Genomic DNA, 10,000 nt, shown 5'->3' with positions numbered 1-10,000 from the left:
TTGTCTTTTTTACAGGTAGTCTTACAAATATCGGAGCAAGGCAAACGCATGGACAGTAGGAAGGCACCAGCTGAAGTATACAGTATGGTCATTGATGCAGTTTGGAATAGTGCAGTTTAGCACAGTATACTACAGTATAGCACAGTGCAGTACTTAACAGGACGGTACAGGTACAGCATAGTGCAGTTTTGGCACGATTCAGTGTTTAAAGAGTACATTCTGTACGGTGCAAACAGAGTGCACAGTACATCTACAGTGCAGTAGAATATGTAGTTATTAACAGTGCAGTTTAGTGGCGGTGCTGTAGAGCATAGTACAGGTGACTACAGGATAGTACAGCTCACAGGAGAGCGTAGGAGTACAGTAGATTACCAGAATGCTGTCAGTGCGGCTTTTCTGAAGAGGAGAGAATAGCCTTTATCCGTTCTGCCGGACCTAGCAAGACAAAGCTTTCTCACACACCTTCCCTCGTCAATAGCGAAGTGCTGCCGCTAGCCTTACCCTCGCATAGCTTCAGCCCCGAACAAAAGTGGGAAGCATGCAAGTCAGGGAGAGAGAGTGCAAGTCATTCTGGCTGGAGAGGCGGAATAAAAAGCTTCAGGCAACAAGGGGGAATAAGGCTGTGCAGAGAGAGGCCCTCGCCCCGGGCAGGGAGGAAGACTGCGTGATTGCTTAGCACTCCAGCGATCATGGAAAAACTCCGACTTACGGCAAACTCAGGCGTCGTCTGCGTCACGCAAAGCTTATCTCCCGTGACGGCCGACGGGGGCGAATTTCCCCGCGTTCCCTGGCCCCTCCCCAAAAAACACGTCCTCAAGGTCAGGTCCCCTCGGCAAAAAAAGGGGCGTGAGTGGCTGTGTCCTCGGTCTAGACGCGTGGGCGTAGGCAAAGGGTGTACCCCCCAACGTCCAAGAGTACACTGCCGCTCGACCACTTTTTCCGCCAACCCGAGGCCTCCGCGCAACCGCCAAATCGTCGGTCAATACTTCTCATTTCATTCACGCCCTCAGACTCGGCGCGATTTGTGAGAAATATCTGATCTATAAGGAAGTAAAGGGGCGAGGACACTGCTCTGAGACTATCGCCATCCAGAGCCGACATTGAAATTGAGAGCTGGCTTATCAGCGACAGCCTTAATCTAATTCCTGGCGATCGGAAGCGCGGCTCGCGCTTAGCCGCAGACAATCGATAGATAGCGCATTTGAGATATGGGATGCCTCTGACTCAGCATTGACGGGGAAAAGGGGTATGGGTGTTTGGTGCCAAGGCGAAAAGAACATGGAGGTAAGCCAAGGCACCGCCAGCTGGGGACTCGTGGCTCCGGATCGATCGACAGCATCGACCTTTCCGCAGCTCTCGCCCGGCCCCGTCTGCAGTGCTCTTCTTCCGCTCTCATGCCCCGCTCTCTCTCTCTCTCACTCTCTCTCCCCTCTCTCTCTCTCGCTCTCTCTCTCTCTCTCTCTCTCTCTCTCTCTCTCTCTCACTCTCTCTCTCTCTCTCTCGCTCTCACCTCTCTCTCTCTCTCTCGCTCTCTCTCTCTCTCTCTCTCTCTCTCTCATTCTCTCTTTCTCCTCCTTCCCCTTCACTCCCTCCCCCTTCTTCCCTCCCTCCCCTCCACTCCCTCCCCTTCTCGCTCGCCCGCCCTCCCTCTCTTTTTCTCGCTGCCCCGTGCATGCCAAATACAAACCCCGCCGATGCGTTTCGGTTTTGCATCAGTGAGCCTCTGTGGTTTCAAGGATCACCTCTCCCCCCCCCCCCTTCCCCTACGTCTCGCCTCGAGGGGAGTCGTCGCCACGAGTCCTTGTGCATCTCATTTATTTAGATCTATCGCTCTGTCTCGTTTTTTTTTTTTTTTTGGTGATTAATGTATCTACTTATGTATTTGTCTATCTATCTTTTTATCTTTATATCTTTATATTTATATACAATTTCCATTAATTTACATATTACTGTTTCAAATCCCGTTCCCTAACGTCTGGCATCTTCGCTGGCTTCACATCCCTCAAGGAAAATTTGAGCCTAAACTCCCTCTCCCCCATCCTCCATCTCTCCTTCTCCCCCCCTCCTCCATCTCTCCTTCTCCCCCTCCTCCATCTCTCCTTTCCCCCTCCTCCTCCATCTCTCCTTCTCCCCCTCCTCCTCCATCTCTCCTTCTCCCCCCTCCTCCTTCTCTTCTTCTCCCCCTCCCCACCATTATTCCAGACCTTCTCCCCCTGTCTCCGTTCACCCATCCACCCCCTCAAACCGTCTGGCCAGGGGTTATGCAATGTTGCATCACACGGAAGAATGCAAAATATAAGCCCCCTGTGCCTTTTCTGTTGCAGACGTCTCGTGGGAATAAGAGTAAAAGATATATGTGTTTTCACTTCCAAGTGTTAACTCGTGGGATTCTGTGTTTTTGGCGTTGTTTGTTTTCGCTGGTCGTATGGCTCGGTGGCAGAGAATATATATGAATCCTAGTATCATTTTCATGATCAAAGATTTGGTTGTAATTTTTCCTTTGTTTTATGTTTTTATCTACATTTGGCCATTTTTTTCAGTGCAATACATTTACTTTTTCCTACGTAGTTCTCTTTCATTTCATTCCTTCCCTTTTTCATCCAATTACCTTTATTCTATATATGTTTGGCAGTCCTGGTCGAGGATTCCCGGACATAACCCTCCCTTTTTGGACTTAGCTTTTCCCTCCCCTTCCCCCTTTGTTTCCCCAAATTTCCATTTTGTATAGCAACGCCCCTTTCCCGTTTTTGGAAATAAAATACGCATTAAAATATATTATTTTCGACAACAAACGTCAAAAGCCAAGATTTAGTCTAAAAAAAAACAAAAATCTTCATAGGGCAATGAGGAAAAAAAGGTATTTATCATCGGTTCCCCGAATACAATGGTTCCGTTTCTTTCCCTTAACCCCTTTTCAATCATCTATCCCCCCTTTTAAACCAATCATCAATCATCAGTTAATAAATCACGCAATCTTAGGGCAAATTCAATCTATTCGAAACCCCCCCTCTTTTTCGATATTTTTGGAATATTCAACCAAATCCAAAAAAAAAAATTTTGGCCCAAAAAATCTCTCCCGAAAAATTTTCCCCGGAACCCACAGTTTTGTTAGAAGACAAAAAAAATAAAAAAAAAACAAGATCAAAAGAAAACGGGACCCTCCATGCCGGCTCAAATCTAGAAAAAAAATTTTAAATTTGGGCCTGAATGCTTTTTGCGTGCGGTCACAGATGCTCCGTTGAAAGCCATAAGCTTTTGTTCTCTGTTTTCCGAAAAGGGGCCTCTCCAAGCCCCGTCTTTGTGGGGGAATGTATATAATATATATATATATATTATATATATTTTATATATATATATATATATCTACCCTATAATCTATCTATTTTTCTATCTATTTTTTAAAATTTTAATTATATTATATATCTATATTAAAAAATATATATAGATATATATAAATATAAAATATATAAAACCCACACACACACCCCAACACACAAACCCCAAAACACACACACACAATAATATATATAATAATAATATATAATAATATATAATATATATATATTATATAAAATAATATAATATAAATTTTAATAAATGTATATATACGTATGTATATATATTTATATAATATATATAATATAAAAATATATTTTAATATATTATTTTAATTAAAATAAATATATTATATATATATAATATATTATATATAATATATATTTATATATATATATATATATAAATATATACACTTACACACAAAACCCCCACCCACACAACACATACACAAAAACACACATATATATATATTATATAATATATATATATATATATTAATATATATAATATATTTTTATATATATATATATAAAATTTAAAAACCCCGTGTAAATATATAAAATTAGATTATATAATATAATATTAATAAAATTTTATATATATATAATATAAAATTATATATTTTTATAAAATATAATATATATTATTTTAATATATATATATATCTATATATATATATATAAAATTAAAAATATATAATATATTTTAATTATAAGAGAGGAAAAGGAGGGGAAGAGAGAGAGAAAAGGAGAGAGGGGTTTAAAAAAAAGGTGATTTCATTTTCAGGTGGGAAAAAATCAGCACACCCCAAAATATATAAAATGTATATATATTATAATAAAATTATATAATAATATTTTATTTTATAAAATATATATATATATAAATATTTATTATATATAAAATTATATATAATATATATATATATAAATGTATATTTTATATGAAAAAGGGGAATTTATAATGCATTTAACTTTACCCCTACAAAATGTATCTATACCCCAAATAAAATAAATCTATCTATCTTTTAATATAAAAAACATTTTACATATATACATATATGCATATCTATATAATGCATTTTAATATAATAAATATATATTTAATATATATAATATATTTTATATTTTATATATTTTAAAAATTTTATATATATATATATGTTTTATAAAAATGAAATTATATGGGAAATGTAAAAGGGTTTTTATAAAACATAATATGCTTATAATAAGTATATATATATTATATTAAATTATAAATAAAAGATATAATAATTAATATATTTATATATTTTGAATATATATAATATTATTATAAAATTTTAATATAATATATATTATATATATAATATTATATATATATATTTTATATATATATATATATATATATATATATAATATAAAATTATATATATATATATTTTATATATATATAATATATTATATATAAAAAATATATATAAAAGTACTTTTTACAACATACACCCACACAGGGCGCGTGCAAAACCATACATAGTATTTTATAAAATTTTATTATATATATTTTTATATATATTTATAAATATAAAATATATTATATAATATAATATATATATTTTTTTTTTTTTTTTTTTTTTTTTTTTTTTTTTTTTTTTTTTTTTTTCTTTTTTTTAGGGTAGGTTCGGGTTTGTACTTTTCATACTACACACGCACACAACACACCCACAAAACAAAACACCCACCCCACACACACACAAAAGCATATATTATATATATAATTAATTATATAATATATTATATAATATATATGTGTGGTGGTTTTGTTTGTGAGTGTGTGTGTGTGTGTGTGTGTGTGTGTTTGTGTGGTGTGTGGGTTTTTGTGGTGTGGGTGTGCGTTTTTGTATGGTGTGGGGTTGTGTGTGGGGGGGGGGGGTTTTGGGGTGTGACACACATATGTATGTTATAATATTATATATATATTTTTAATATATATATAAATAATATATATATATATATAATATATATATATTTTATAATAATATAAAATATGTGTGTGGGGGTGTGTGTGTGGTGTGTGTGTGTGTTGTGGGGTGGGGTGTGTGTGTGTGGGGTGTGTGTGTATGTGTTTTGTGTGTGTAACACTATTTTAGAAAATAATTAATATATAATATATATATATATATAAAATATATTATATATAAATTTTATATTTTTAATATATAAAACACACACCACAACACAATGTTTTACATATATGTACATTTTATATATATGTTTTAAAAATTATATATAATATATTATATATATTAAATATATATAGTATATATTTTATAAAATTATTTTTTTATTATATATGAAAAAAATTATTAATTTATATAATTATATAAAATATATATATATATAAAATATATAAAATTATATATTATATATTTTTATAAAACACCCAAAACCACACATTATATTATTTTATATATATATTATATATATTATATTTTATATAATTATATATTAAAATATATTATAGAAAAGAGAGAAAAGGGGGAGAGGAGGAAGAGGAGAGAGAAAAGAGAGAGGGGAAAGATGTAAATTCCCCCTTTCAGGTGGCAAAAAGTCAGCCCCCCCAAAACCGGTATCGGGAATATTTATAGTTCATTTTTACTCACGTCGCGGGTACATTTGAGGGATGGTGATAATTTTTTTATCAAAATCCCGATGTCCAAATGATATTTCTGTATTTCATTTATTACTCCCCTGTCAATTATCAAAAAAATCTTTCATCACTACCCTGGAAATTTTCCCCTTTAAAATTTATCACCCATTAGCCCGTCACCTTTCTCTTTCAAACAATCATATTTTAAAAAAAAAATACAATATAGAATCATGTACAGCAGATCACGAGTCAACAGAGAAAAAACATAAACAAAAAAACATCAAAATTTTTCCCAACAAAAGCAAAACGAAAGGGTTAAAAGTGCCCCCCGTATCCCGGTTTGTCGAAAACGTTAGGGGTTTGCCCGGTGATCAAAAAAAACGCATTTCCCCCGCTATGAGAAGAGATCAAAACCCTTTTGATAATTTTTTTGTAACAGATTTTGGAAACTGCAGCATAAAAAAAAATAGAGCCGCTGCCTTTTAAAATTTTTCCTTTTTTTAATTTTTTTTTTTCCCTTTTTTCGATATTTATCATGTTTATTTCCCCCTTCTGTTGTCTTTGTTTTTTATCTTTCTTCATTTACCGTTTTCCCCATGTCTTTATCAAAATTTTTTTGTCCTTTTTTTATTTATTTTTAACCCTTTTTTCATTTTTTTTCCCCCAAAAAAAAGGGAAACAGAATGAGCATTAAAATGAAGCCATAATTCGTTTTTTTTGTCAACCCCCGCCAGCGGTCCAACACGTCCAAAACAAGGTGTTGGCGAGGGGGACCTTTTTTTGGGAAAGTTTGGGGGTCTTTTTTGGGTCTGCGGATTCCCCGAAAATTTTGATATATTTTTCGAAATTTCGGAAAATTCATCATACAGGGGACCAAACTACTAGGGGTTTTCCAAATGTGTGAGAAAACTGAAAAGGGTGAAAACACCACAAACACCACCACATACACGGGAAGCGCGCGCGCATGTCCGCCGTTTGGAAACCCCAATATTGTGTTGGTCATTCGGGAAAAAAAACATTAAGCAAAGGAGAAGTCCAAACGTGGGTTTGTTTTTGGTTTCATAAAATAATAACCCCATATATATTATATTTAAAAATATATATATATAATATAAAACAAATTATATAAAATATATAATAATATTTATATTATTTTATATATGTATGTTATATATATATTATAATTAATATATTTTTAATAAAATATATTTATATATATATATTATATAATTTTATAAAGATTTTATGATTATAATATAATATATATATATATATATATATATTTTTTATATATATGAAACCAAAACAAAAAACGTTATTTTATATATACTAATTATATTAAAAAAATTTTATATATATATATATATATTATATTGTCAGGGTTGACTTTAAAAAAAATATAAAAACAGGAAAAGGTAAGGTCAACGGAAAAAACAACCCCGGGAGGCAGCTCCCCCGGGTGGGCCCGGCAGGCAGCCCTTTCCGGGGGGGTCCCCGGCAGGAGCTTTCCCCCGGGGGGTCCTGGGGCAGGGGCCCCCCGGACGTGACCCGGCAAAGGGAGTCCTCCGGGGGGGACCCGGCAGGAGCTCCTCCGGCATGGGCCTCGGGAGGGGAAAATTTTCCCCCGGCCTGTCCTCGGCAGGAGCTCCTTTCCCGGGATGTCCTCGGCAGGCAGCTCCTCCGGCAGGGGCCCCGGCGACAGCTCCTTTCCCGGCCCTGTCCTCGGCAGGCAAACTCCTCCGGGATGTCCTCGGCAGGAAGCCCCCTCCGGGGATTTTCCCGGCAGGCAGCTCCCCCGGGAAAGTCCCCGGCAGGGAGCTCCTCCGAAAGTCCCCGGCAGGCAGTCCCCCCGGAGGGCCTCGGCAGAACTCCTCCGGCTGTCCTCGGTAGGGAGCCCCCCGGCCCGTTTCCCTTGCCACCAGGGCCCTTGGGCGGGGCATCCCCCTCCAAAAATGATGTTTGGGTGCATGTCTCGCACCACCAGTTGCTCCTCCTGCGGGCCTCGGGGAAAGGGAGATCCTCCGGTGGACGTGCCCACCAATTCCTCGGGGGGCACCCCCCCTGGGCCCAAAAAGGGGTTCGGGGGGCATTGGGCCCGCACCCCCCAAATTGTCCCGGGCAGGGCAGTTCTTTCCCGCGCAGGCGGTCCTCCGGGGGCCTGGGCAGGCGACGACTAAAGGGCGTTCCCGGGAAAGGGGACGACTCATCCGGCGCGTCCTGGGGAGGCGACGACTCATCCGGCGGTCCGGGGAGGCGAAAACTCATCCGGGCGTCCGGGCAAAGGGGACGAAATTTACCGGCGCGTCCTGGGCAGGCGAGGGCTCATCCCGGGGCATTTCCCGGGGGAGGCGACGGGCTCATCCGGCGCGTTCCCGGGGAGGCGACGGGCTCATCCGGCGCGTCCTGGGCAGGGACGACTTCCAGCGCGTCCTGGGCAGGCGACGACTCATTCCCGGGGCGGGCCTGGGCAGGCGAAAGACTCATCCGGCCCCGGGCCCCGGGGAGGCGACGACTATCTTTGCACCTGGGCAGGGGACGACTCATCCGGGGCGTTTCCCGGGAAAGGGGACGACTCACCGGCGCGTCCCCGGGCAGGCGGATCATCGGCGCGTCCTAGGCGGGACGGAATCATACCGGCGCGGGCCCGGGCAGGCGAAAGACCCAAACCCCGGGGCGGGCCTGGGCAGGCGACGACTAACCGGGCGTCCTGGGGAGGCGACGCTCATCCCGGGGGCGTTGGGCAGGCGGGCGACTCATCCCGGCGCGTCCCTGGGCGGCGAGGGTCATCCGGTTTGGACTTCGGGGACTCCTTGGGCGGGGGGTCCCAAGCAAATGGTCGTTCCCGGGGGCACATCCCGCCCCCCACCCGTCTTCCCAAACGGACATCAACGGCGGCTAAAATCCTCCCCACTTAAGTGCAGTCGTGGCTTTGGGGTTTTTACGTCGGGAGAGGCTTTCCCCGACCCCGCCGCTTCTTCCGATGGCCCTTCCCCCGGGTCTCTTTTCTCTTTGTCCCTCTTGCCCACAGGGGGTTTCCCGCTGCGACGGGTCCTTTGGGCAGACGGGAAAGGTCCAGGGCGACCCGGGACAGTCGCTCCCCTTTGGCCCGCGTTCTACTCCCCGGGGCTTGGGGTTTCCGGACGACGTGCTCCCCCGTGTAAGGAGGGCCAGAGCAAAGGGCCAAAAACGGGGACCCCCGTTCCTCCCTAGGCCCCTTGCTCTGGGGGTTCGACGCCTGTCCCCTTCGCGGTTCCTGCGGCTGCCTCGGGGATCTCCCCCTTTCCGGTAGTACCCGGGCCAGGGTGCCGCGTCGGGTCCTCTCCTGCTCCTGTATGGGAAATGATAAAAAAGGGCCCTTTCCCTTTAAGGGCCCCAAACAGATCACCTTCCTTCAAAGTGTCCCCCATGGTGCCCTTTTCCAGACCGTTTATCCCGGGAAAGGGCGCCAATGTCAGGGGAAAGGGTTATAAAAAGATATAAGAATCAGAACGGTCAGGTCAACGGGAAAGGGAAAACCCCCGGAAAAAATAAATAAAGGTTACTTTTAAAAGGGACTATTTTACATATACATACACATAAAAAAGCAAAATTGTACAATCAGGAGCTTTGGGGGTGCGAGGGGGATCCAAAGGGGCCGGTGAGGGCACATGGCGGAAGGGGGCCCCAAAGTCAGAAGGGCACGGGAAAAAAATAAGAATTTTTAAAGGTGCTTTCCTTTTTTTTACCCGACAATTTTTCGGGCCCAAATCCCCGTTCCCCCCCACGGGGAGACGGCCCCCTCACGGATGACCCGGGACCCCCCACTTTGACCGAAAAAACATCGCGGAAGGCCCCGTGTATGTTTAGTAGGCCGAACCCAAAAACGGGCAAGTACTGCCGCCCCGCGAGCCCCCAGTGACCATCATGAGAAGGATAGCAGCGCCCAAGATGAACTTGCATCTCGCCCCCTCTTTTTTTAAAATAATCATCCCCCAGTGGATTTTATTCTACACCCAGGGCACCAAAGGGTTTGATTTTCTAGCCCGGGTTTTTT

At 41.1% G+C, this 10,000-nt stretch overlaps 1 protein-coding gene across 1 annotated transcript in view; it reads right to left on the bottom strand.

Moving 5' to 3' along the window:
• Positions 1 to 10,000, bottom strand: part of LOC119599067 (vesicle-fusing ATPase 1-like) — a 101,562-nt gene that overhangs the window by 52,941 nt on the left and 38,621 nt on the right. The gene's annotated exons all lie outside the window — the stretch shown is intronic.

This window comes from Penaeus monodon, chromosome 42, assembly GCF_015228065.2.
Source record: "Penaeus monodon isolate SGIC_2016 chromosome 42, NSTDA_Pmon_1, whole genome shotgun sequence".
NCBI lineage: Eukaryota > Metazoa > Arthropoda > Malacostraca > Decapoda > Penaeidae > Penaeus > Penaeus monodon.
Note: the sequence above shows the minus strand (reverse complement) of the source record. Positions and strands in the feature narration are given on the sequence as shown.